Genomic DNA, 11,128 nt, shown 5'->3' with positions numbered 1-11,128 from the left:
AAATACATCATTCAAATAAATAAATAAAAAAGGTGCTTTAGTACCAATACAATGTGACTAATAAAATACAATTAAAATTGAGTTCATGTTGGTACATTGCGGAAAATTTCTTTGTAAACAACATTTGAAGTGTAGTGCAGCCACAAATAACACATTTTAGACAAAACAATCAACATACATTTATATAATAATAAATTAGCAAGAATTGACAAAATGCTTCCAACCATACCCGAAAATGACTCATAAACATAAGGTTCCTTCATTTCATCGTTGCACATACGTCTATACGGATTCTTGTTAGCATATGGGGTTGCATACTCGTCCAATATAGGATGGCCTATACCAATGTAATTAAAATTAAATAACCATCTTAATATAAACATGAGCAATATTAATATAGCATTAATGGTATAAGCTATAGCTATGGTTGTTGTATCGATGTAATTACATCTTCTGTTAGCAATATTTCAAGGTACTATCTTAATATACATAGGTTACCATTGGTAATATCATAGAATGGACAACTTCCCCCATGAACCTTGTGCCTCATGTTGGGCATCATCACGACAAAAATAAATTATACCATTAGGGCAATATTAGCTTTAAAAATTCGATTGAATTATTGGTGGGGTTCTTTAAATTAATACACCCTTTTTTCCTTAAGGAATGCGATATGAATACATGGTTGAAATCATGGACACGGCAGAACTGATATCCAGATAGTAGCACCCAGCCAAAGCCAAAATAACATGATGCTTAGGTATAAAAGAGAACCAAAGGCCAAGCATGACAATAACTATATAGTCACAAAAACAATAGCCTACCCACAAACACTCCTGCATCACATCCAACAATGTAACAGAAAAAACTTGGAGCAATAGCAGAATCGATAGGGAGATTTTGCCACCAAAAGGAAAGCAAAAGGCAGCCACCAAGGGCAGCCTCTGAAACTGCAGCAGCACCTAAACCCAAACACGCCAACCAACAGCAACCACCAATCCACATACGCAAGCCAGAAGATGCATCAAACAGCTACCACCTCACCTAAAATCGAGATAGCACACACACAAAAGGACAGCCGCACCCCACACACAAAAGCGACTACCGCAAAAGGCAATCTCTTTGGTTGCTAGTGTGTTTGGTTACAATTGATACTATTTGTGTTGGAGCAGAAAGTTATGTTCCTTGTTTTTTAGAGTTGTCAAGTTGCTTCGTCTCTTGCCATTTTAAGTAGAGTTAAATTATTTTCTGTATGACAAAAATGCTGGAGAAGTTTTAATTCTAAATAAAAGCAAAGAAAAACAGATAAACTAATGGAATTTTTCTCAGAATATAAAAGAAAATTAATTGACAAAATAGTGGAACATAATTTTGATTCTACAATATTAATTTTCATTCCTCTCATTTTCCCCCATTTGCCTATATTAATCAACTCTCTTCAATTCCTACTGTATATGTATCAAGGTTTCAAGGTCGGTAATATGCATCTAACTTAGAGTAGATATGAGAGGATCAAGGTGATACTACATGCATTTCAAAATCAACAGAATACATAGTAAATGCATTTTAAATCACCTGCTTGTCTAAGTGGGAAAATCATTCAAAATCAAATTTGAAATCTCAAATCCTGACTGATGAAGATTTTCTTTTATATTTTGAGTAATTGGACCTTTATTGACTATAAGTTTTAGGGATCAACTTGAAGCAACCTGAATAAGTTTATTTTAGAAACAAAAAAGAATAAATTGCAAAAATGTAGTGCACTGTCAAATGCAGTGAGCCTTGAATTGGCGAAAGTTACAAACCTGTATTTTTAGTCTTTTTAGGATAAAGGAGGAAAATGCTATAGTGCAACAAATTAAACAACCATTGTTCACCTTAGGCCTCTCCATCCTATAACATAATCACCATGCCTTTCTTGATTGTTGCATTCCCTTCTGATCTTTTAAAACAAAAGTGCATGGCAATATCAACTTTATCCACTTCATGCCAGCGTGAGTCTCCAACACGAACCATCACAAATCTAGTTTAGAGCAATGTCGCCGCGATGATTCGGTGCAATAGAAACTCTTGTGCCCTTACAAATTTGGAAAAAATAGATGTTATGAGTGGAAAATGAATAAAACGTAAACAGTAGCCGCTATTGGTGAAAACGGATAAAGAAAACGAAAATACAACCTACGAATTGGATTGGAGTAGAAAATGAGATGGAAAATGATGAGACTCGAAATTCAATTCGATTCATAGAAAGGATGTCAAAGAGGTCATCACCATCGCCAAAACCTCACCTTATTTTATTCTGTGACTCTAAAAACTTAAACAACAAATAAGAACTTTTCAGCATAAATTATTTTTAAATTAACAACACATGAAATATTGTTGGAGCCTTACAAATACAGGAACAACAGAATAAATAAAACATAAAGAAAAAAAGGATAGAAGTGCAATAAATCAGAGATTATGTAGATTCAGCCTAAAATTATCAAAGGTTGGAAGGCATAACATATCAAATAACAACATATTAAACAGAAAAACCTCAAACTCTGTTGTAAGAGCTTTACTGACACTAATATGCTCCAATTGTTATGTTGCAAAAATTCAGGGAGATATGAAGGAATTAGTGAAAGAATGAGCAACATCCTGGAATTAGTCAGAGAATGAGCAGCATGAGGAATTACCTACAATCCAAGCTGCAAATAAAGAATAATGAAACAACGCAACAATTAAAATTTCAATCAAATTTTCATGATATATTAATTTTTTTCAAAAACTCAAAAGCAATAAATAATAAAAAATTGATTCATACCATTTTACCAGAGAGAAAACGTATCGGGTTGGAGTTGCGGTCAAGGATTGAAATAGTGTTAACAGACTTGATGAATCTCCTTCATCCATAGCAATTTTTTAAAATTTTGGGCCGGGATATTGACAGATTTGGTCTTCTCTCATCCAGGGGTGGCAATGATCTTCAGAGGACGGTGAATTGAAGTGGAGACTAAGGGGGTGAAAATAATGGCAGGTTGGTTTCAAAATGTACCAACAGCATACGGCGCAATCCCATCCTCTCATCGATACTCTCTTTCACTTCAGAAAACAACACCAAAACAAACAATCAAACTACGAAATCAACATTTATATCAGATAATTTTCCAATGTCAAAACCAAACAAAAATTAACAATTGAATTCGAATCGTCGCCGCATCACCTCAACGTTTGAAAATCGAATCGTCGCCGAAATGCTATATCGAGACATGGAAGAAATGGAGTGTTTAATATTTATGAAAAAGGCATGACAATCAAGTCTAATGGTTCTAATTGTTTTCCCTTTTAATAATTTCAAAGAAATGTGTTTTGCATTGATTTAGAATTTAGACACTTAAATGTACTACTTAAATAGAGACCTGCAGTTTAGATATTCTGCATGATTATGTTATAAAATGCAGAAAATTTTCAGCATAGTGTAGGTATGTATAAGAATCAAACAAAAATCAAATGAAATCCATGATAAGCTGAGTTGTGGATTGAAAAGTTAAATTTATTCATGAACTTCTGTTAGCTTCCAATCAGAAGAAAAAAATACACCTTTTGCAAAAGCTCCATCAGAAGAAATTTCAGCAAATCAATACTTAAATGTTTAAACAAAAGACCATTCAACAAATCAATACTTAAATGTCTAAAATTAATTTTGAATAAATTGATTCCGGCCAAAAAAGAGTTAAATGTAAAGAGTATGTTTGAATATATTCATGTAATAGTGGCTTGAACAATACATTCGAGGCTAAAAATCAATTGTAGAGGCAAAATTCTAAATTATAGCTTCATGTTAGAATGAATTCTATTGTTAAAAAAGTTAGAATCTATTCCGGATGCAAAATCGATTCTACTTGTCGAAATCAATATCAATTTTGCTTTCTCCAAATGTGGAACCAAACATATACTTAATATTGTTTTCTTATCCATATCCAGTAATAATGATCATAAAACTAACCTCACATTATTAAACAAATGACACATTTTTCAGCACCCTAAAGTATTATATAAAATTAAAGGAACAAACTTTATAAAACCACATTGTTAGATCAACAATTTCCAGAAACCAAACGGTACAAAAAATTAAAAAGAAAACTCCCTGAAGTTAAGGAACAGTCCAAAAGGCAAAAAGTGGCCAGAAGTAAAAAGGAGGGGGCCAATGAAAAGAAGAGACAGAAAAGAGTGAAATGAACAAAATTATCTTCAGGAGATGACAGATACACAATATATACAATTCCAATCAGTTATAGTTAGACAAAAGTAGGTTAAACCGAAAGGGACCAATTGGGGTTTCAATGTTCATATCAGTGTTCTTGAATAACAAAGATTAATTGCATAAGAGTGAAGACAGAGGATAAATCAAAAATCAAACAGACATAACAGTGAGAGTGAGAGAGAGAGCTAACCGAGTTTGGTAGATCGAAGAAAGAGATCAGAGATCGTGACTCATGAGGGAGGCTTTGGTGGAGAAAGAGAGATGAAGCAGCCATGAACATGGGTCTCCAACGATGGTGAGGTGGAAGGTGATTTGGGGTTTGAAATCAATTGCAGAGAGAGGATTGGAATTTGGTGTTGAATGAAATAGAAGGGTGAGGAAATGGCCAAAGCTGGTGCTGCCATGGGTTTTGGCGGCGGGAGTGAACGGTGGCATTTGGGAGAGAGGAGGGGGGGGGGGGATGACGAACCGTAGGTAGAGAGAGAGGAGGGTTAGGTCAGTCATGGTTCCCAATGAATGCTTGCTATACCTAGTATTGAAAATACATGACATTAATTGTTGTCATTTACAATTTACAATGAGATAGAATGATTTTGAAATTTGAAGCATGGGTTAGCGCGCTAGCTTATAGTAAGGTGAATTTGAAATTTGAAAATGGCATTAAATGAGGATTAAGCAAAGATTTCCCGCTCAAAATCTAGGGTTAAGGGTTTGCATCATTTGTTTACATTGTAGCTTAGGATTACTAGATCCCCTACCCGTGCTGACGCACGGGCATCTATAGTGTGGATTAAAATATAGTAGAATATAACACATAATATATATACATGTTGATAAATATAAAACTATATATTTTTAATGTTATTAAATAAGTCAAAAGAAAAATCTTACTATCATTTTTTTAGGCAAGAAAAAATTATCACTCATGAAAAATGGTTTTTTGTCAAATTATCACTCTCTCATTCATTTGAACAATTTTTTTATTTATGAAATTATCAAAGGACCACTCATGTGAGATAGGACAAAGGGAGTAATCAAAGAGATGTGAATTTATTAGTCAATGTTTATCTTCTTTTTTTATATACCAAAATCATATAAATCATCCCATCCTGGAAGGGAAGTAACTCGAAGTGAAAATGTCAAAAACACATAAAATATGATATAATTGAAACTTCATTACAACATCACATGAGTAATAACAACATTAATTAATGAACATTCTAGAACACTATTTTTTAATAACAACATTAATTAATGAACATTCTAGAACACTATTTTTTAAACTACAATAGGTGTAACATTTGTACCCTCACATTCCTCGTCAGTTAACAATATCTTTAACTCATTGAGAAGATCATTGTTAGATTTTCATAACATAATCTCTAATAAAGTAATTCTTGATTTCAATATACTTTTCCCTTGAGTAATAAGAGGATTAGAGATAGATGCAAAGGTTGACAACTGATATACATGACATACAATGTGAGGGGTATTTTTGCTAAACTTGAAGCGAAGGATTCCTGGTTGAAAGTGATTATATTGACAAAAAAAAAGATCCTGATTATGTCCTATAAGAGTAGTATATTTATCATTGATCCAAAGAAGGACCTCAAAATCTTTGATGTATCCATTTGCACTGCAACATGATAAAATGTCATAGAGATTTTGCTTTAGAAAGTTGCCAAATTTAGACCGAAAAACCTGAAAATTGAAGAATTGAGAGTTATAGTGCAAAAGAATGTTAAGAATAAATCATGATATTTTAGTTTAAAATTTGTGAACTTAACCATGAAAGCTCATGTAAAGAGAAAAGATAATTTGAAGAGTCTGAAATGTTCACTAATTCAATTTAAGAAAAATGTGAAGTTATAATTGAGAGAAAACTCTACAATTACTTCCAATCACACCACCGTGGAAAACAATTGTCGCTATAGTAAACATGGTTATTAACCAATATTTGCAACATCAAGCATCTAAATGATAACACAACTGAACAAATAGGCACATCATCTCATCACAAAACTTGGGGGTAGAGCTAAGTAGTTTCATCAAAATGGTTTGTCAAAATATTCTAACTTACAACCTTCACTTGTGAATATAGTCTTTCAAAATATGATTATTATTGTCCTCAAGCGTTGCATTTCTTCACCAATTAGCTACTGCTTTAGCAACTGTAGCATCAGCCTCACTAATCTCTTCGGCAGAAAACTTATGCTCTATGATTCCTAATGGTCCAGGCTGCAGCACCTTAATCACAGTTTCGACATCTTTCTCAAGCTCTCTGTCATAAAAAAAAAAGAAATCTTAATTACATAAGCAATAATAAACTTTCTCAGACCCTTTCAACAAAATTACTCCACATTCCACATTCTAATATACCGAATCATACCTTGGCTGGAAAAAGAAAGCAAATAAACATAAAAAATTAAGTTAAGCTTGATTACCTATCATATATTTAGAGAAGTTAGAAACACTAAAACTTTAAAATAAACTCAGCTGAACAAAATTTAGGAGTGAAAACTCGTCAACTCAACAATTTAGAAGACATTTTAAGCAAGATTGGATATATGCAATATTGCAACAATAGCACTGTTAGAACACAGGTGTGGTCAATGTATGAATATACAATGTACCTCTTAAGAAGGTAAGGTATGTAAAGAATGTAACAACCTTAAATCATAAATTTATCAGGAAATTACAACAGTTCTTGTTTTGCAAATGCAGTAAAGGAAACAAAAGAAAATTAGACAAAGAACAAAAGAAGCCACCCCAAAGAAAACAAACCAAAACCAACTATCCTGAAGGGTTAAACCATATGATTATTATTGTCCTCAAGCGTTGCATTTCTTCACCAATTAGCTACTGCTTTAGCAACTGTAGCATTAGCCCTACTAATCTCTTCGGCAGAAAACTTATGCTATATGATTCCTAATGGTCCAGGCTGCAGAACCTTAATCACAGTTTCCGCATCTTTCTCAAGTTCTCTGCCATAAAAAAAAATCTTAATTACATAAGCAATAATAAACTTTCTCAGGCCCCTTTTAACAAAATTACTCTACATTCCACGTTCTAATATACCGAACCATACTCAAAGGGCACTCTTTATTGTTTCTTTTTGGGAATAGAAGTTCTAAAGAATGCTTAAAATAAATATTACAAAAAGGATTTTCATCTCATTGTGGGTTACAAAAGCAAAGTAACAGCAGACACCAACAATGAGCATTTTTTTCTTCGTTGAGCTTAGACTTCTTATGCAAATATCTTCATAAAGTTAAATAGGATTACAATAATTTCTTAAATTGAAATTTTGTATTAACCAGCATCAGATGTTGGTCTAATGGAACACACGATTACACCTCAATGTGATTCAATTATGAGCAAAAAAAATTGTGATCAACAACACATTATCTCAAGCTTCAACATCAAAATAATAAGAAGAATACTATATGTGTAAATAACCATCAGTTCTGCAATCAATTTAGAGGGATTTGAGATCTAAAAAGAAAGGTAATTTCCACATTTAATATACACCAAAAAACAAATTCAACTTCTTACTTCGTATTATTGGTAGATATATATTTATCCATAATAACAAATTATAGAATGCATTGACTACCTTGAATGAACTTGAAGGCACTTTTTAATTGGTTGCTTGTGGGACTGCCAACAAAATATAAATCCTGCTAACCTGTTTGCCACTGCCACCAATATGCATGGAAGATTATTTTCTTTTTTTATTGGTTGCTTGTGGGACTACTGCAGTATAAACTCCACACAACTTACTACATTTGCTCAATGATTTAGACCCTCCATGATCTAAGATTTTGAGTAGAGAACTGCTGCAATAAACTTCAAACTAAACCACATTCATACCACAATCTTAATCATTAAAATCAAATTCATAAGAAAAATGTCCAATTTATAAATTTTTTCATGATAAAAAATTGGCTAATGACAAAATAAATAAAATTTTAAAGTGTGTCCATACTCTTATCTCGTTGTAAAGGCTCTTGAAACTTTTAGTTCTATAAACTCAGTAATAATATCATCAGTTGAAAATTTAAGGTAACATCATCCATTAAAACAGAGAAAAAAAATAACTTACCACATGATGTTGAAGACATAGCAATTGCCAATTACAAATATTAGGATTACATAGTTTGTGGTGGACATGTCTACTCCCTTAGTTTTCACCAACAATTAACTTGGTGCTGATTATACATACAATGCATAGAGAAATAGTATTTTGAATGTTGATGATTCAAAGCCAATAAACATAAGTTTTGTCAAGCACATGCTTTGTCTGAGGTAACATCCACACTTTTTATGATGTTAAAATACTAAATTGAATTGAATTGATTTGCTAAAAAAAATTACTAAATTGAATTGAATTTATTTGAATCGTACTAAATTGAAAGTATTAGTTACACAAATAGTTATAACCATCAAAGTACATGCTGATTTTCATTATCAAAATTTATATAAGAGAAAATGTTAGATATGTGGATTACCATATCAAAGGAAGAAAGTCTTGTAAATGTGTTCAAGACTGACACTCGCTGTTTGTTACCTCTACAACGTTTGTCGGCTGCTGACCATAGCCAGAATCGTTCTTCCGTGAATTTGAACCAGAAATTGAATTCATGGACGTGTTTCCGTCAAAAAACATAGCTTTATTGATAAATTCAACATCCTTTAGCAATTGTTTTTGATTAAAGAGAATCCCCCACTCATTTTACCATTTATCATTCTTAACAACACTATTGTTTACCAAATAAAACCAAAAAATAGAAAAATTTAAATGATTTAACGTTAATTAAATGAATCAGAAACAAACACAATTGTTTATTTTGAAATCAACTAAATAGCATACAACAGGTGGAGATTGATTGAGTACCTGGAGATCTTGAAATGATATTCTCTTCCGGAACCGTTCACTCTCAATCTCACAGCTCTCGCGGTGGTTTACGGTGATGAGGATGAATTGATTGTCGTTCAATGAGGAATATGAAGAAGAGAAACTGAGAGAGGAGAATAGCAGCGATTGGGAGAGGAGAAAGGAGAATGAGAAACAAATAAAATGGAATAAGGTGTGTTTAAACTTGAAAGTATCAATCACTAATTGGGGAGGAAACGACGTGTTGTTCATTTGCTGAAAAATCATTGTAGAAGCAAATGAGAGAGAGAGAGAGAGAGAGAAGAGAAGAAGAGAGAGAGAGAGAGAGAGAGAGAGTTCTTTTTTAGAAAAGTAAGTGGGTACTGCCTTGGAAACTTAGAATTAATTAAAGGTGTGTATGTTACCAATGCAATTGTGATTTAAAATTGAAAGACAATTTTTATTGAAAACAGATGGATTGTGTGGAGATCAACACAGATGCATCTAACGGCCATAACTGTTTGGAGCCAAAACCATCAGAATTAGGGTTGGCACAATTTGTTAGCAATGTTATTCATATTAGAAATAAGTATGATATAATAAGGATTACTCTCTAACCCTACACTCCAACTATATAGTTAAAACTTAAAATATACTTAATATTTTTCAATTTATCTTTTATCTAATATTTGTTTTAGTCTTTTATTTTTTGTTTCAGTTTTTTATCTTTTTATCTAATGTTTGTTTTAGTCATTTATCTTTTTCAACAGTATACATGTTTTTTTTTTTTTTACCTATTTTTGTTAATTGAAAGTATAGAGCACCCACATCTAATATCACTATGCGTGTTATAAACGGGTCCTACTTTATATTATTTAACATTTTTTAATTATTTAAACCACTCAACTACATTTTCTAAATATTCATACCATTTTTCCAAAACTTAAAATGGGTCCCACTAATCTTACCGTATACTCCAAATTATATTTTAAATTAATATATAAAATGTATATTCAAAATATATAAAATGTATCTCACAATATACTCAAAATGAATCAAAATATCCAAAAAAAAAAATCAAATGAAAATATATTAAACAACGTACCACTTGACACAAACAAGTTATAAGAAAATACAATAAAAAATAGATAAACGTTAAAATAAACTACTAGCACAAAACATAATGAACGTTTAAAATAATTTTTACCTGTGGATATTCTCATTCCCAAAACGTTCCCATATATGTTCTATCAAGTCTTGTTGAATGTGTCGATGAATTTGCTGAAGGTGAGAAAAACACAAGAAGAGGGTGATGATAGGTCAACTTACATTACTCTTAGCATGTTTTTCAATAGGTTTTAGCTCCAAAAATGAGGAGTATTAGAACGATTGCATATGATTTCGGGACTTTTGTAATGTTTTTTATATTTGAGTCTCTAATTGTAGTTTCCCGAAACATAGCAATTTTAGGGGGTTTTTGAAGTAATTCACGAAGAAATCATGCAAATCGGCAAATCAAGAACATCTGAAGAATTGTCAAGACTTTGGGAAGACCAAGAATGAAGATTCAAGAGGCCCCAAGAGACATTACATAGGGAGGAATTATGTTCTCAAGTTCCGAGGCAAGTGAGTTGAAGACGAAGACCTAAAAACGACGAAGATCGGAGAAATTAGACCTGGAACCACACAAGAATGCGCCTAGGGCATGGAATTGCATTACCATGCGCCTAGGGCATCTATAATGCGCATATGGCATGGTTTAATGCTGCCATGCGCCTAGGGCATATGTCATGCGCCCCAAGCATCTCAAAATACAGGGGCACAGGCGTAATTTTATTCGTTTTTGTGGGCAAAGCCCGCGTTTTTAGCCCAAACCCATTTAGAAATCTCCATTATAAATACTAGCCTTCCTCATTCAGAATTTCTTGTTCAGAACTGTGGCAGTTCAAGAGGAAAGCTACTTTGGAGCTTCGGGAGAGAATCTATCTTCTCCTTGATTTTCTAGG

The 11,128-nt window shown here is 32.6% G+C and overlaps 2 long non-coding RNA genes and 1 pseudogene across 8 annotated transcripts; all 3 read right to left on the bottom strand.

The window, feature by feature from the left end:
* Window positions 1–36: 36 nt before the first annotated feature.
* On the bottom strand, window positions 37–4,820 carry LOC146929842 (uncharacterized). 6 transcript variants are annotated; one of them, XR_015006175.1, is made up of 6 exons: window positions 4,437–4,820; window positions 2,807–3,084; window positions 2,179–2,690; window positions 1,878–2,077; window positions 825–1,248; window positions 37–337 (listed from the first exon to the last, which is right to left on the bottom strand). It is a non-coding gene; the product is annotated as an uncharacterized LOC146929842 (long non-coding RNA). The 6 variants fall into 6 exon arrangements; XR_015006172.1 differs by lacking the exon at window positions 37–337 and adding an exon at window positions 1,576–1,709 and having other exon boundaries at window positions 602–1,248; window positions 1,806–2,077; window positions 2,183–2,690; XR_015006171.1 differs by lacking the exon at window positions 37–337 and having other exon boundaries at window positions 726–1,264.
* Window positions 4,821–6,079: 1,259 nt separating this feature from the next.
* On the bottom strand, window positions 6,080–9,134 carry LOC146929840 (uncharacterized). Of its 2 annotated transcripts, none has more exons than XR_015006168.1 (2): window positions 7,863–9,134; window positions 6,080–6,527 (listed from the first exon to the last, which is right to left on the bottom strand). It is a non-coding gene; the product is annotated as an uncharacterized LOC146929840 (long non-coding RNA). The 2 variants fall into 2 exon arrangements; XR_015006169.1 differs by having other exon boundaries at window positions 7,935–9,134.
* On the bottom strand, window positions 6,811–7,332 carry LOC146929841 (uncharacterized; annotated as a pseudogene).
* Window positions 9,135–11,128: the final 1,994 nt, after the last annotated feature.

Source organism: Medicago sativa, chromosome 4 (assembly GCF_051527215.1).
Source record: "Medicago sativa cultivar Bolivia chromosome 4, Bolivia_mono, whole genome shotgun sequence".
In the NCBI taxonomy this organism is placed as follows: domain Eukaryota; kingdom Viridiplantae; phylum Streptophyta; class Magnoliopsida; order Fabales; family Fabaceae; genus Medicago; species Medicago sativa.
Note: the sequence above shows the minus strand (reverse complement) of the source record. Positions and strands in the feature narration are given on the sequence as shown.